Source organism: Daktulosphaira vitifoliae, unplaced genomic scaffold (genome assembly GCF_025091365.1).
Source record: "Daktulosphaira vitifoliae isolate Bord-2020 unplaced genomic scaffold, ASM2509136v1 Scaffold_3, whole genome shotgun sequence".
Lineage (NCBI taxonomy): Eukaryota > Metazoa > Arthropoda > Insecta > Hemiptera > Phylloxeridae > Daktulosphaira > Daktulosphaira vitifoliae.
Window position 1 is genome coordinate 41,953,509 of NW_026099574.1, and position 207 is coordinate 41,953,715.

Consider the following 207-nt stretch of genomic DNA (forward strand, 5'->3'; position numbering starts at 1 on the left):
TGATTTAAAAAAAAAGTATATCCAATGAAAGATCTATATAAATACTACTTCTCATAAAAATATTGTAATGATCCATACATTTTTCAAAAAGTTATAGCACTTTAAAGTAAAAAATGTAAATTATAAAATCGAAAATTTTCACACAAAAATAGCATTCGGTAGCCGTTTTCACCATGAAGACAAGTCCAGAGGTCAAATTTTTTTTTT

The 207-nt window shown here is 24.2% G+C and overlaps 1 protein-coding gene across 1 annotated transcript in view; it reads right to left on the reverse strand.

Annotated features, from left to right (window-relative positions):
• The window catches only part of LOC126903042 (C-factor), a 10,106-nt gene that overhangs the window by 931 nt on the left and 8,968 nt on the right, over nucleotides 1-207 (reverse strand). The window lies entirely within an intron of this gene.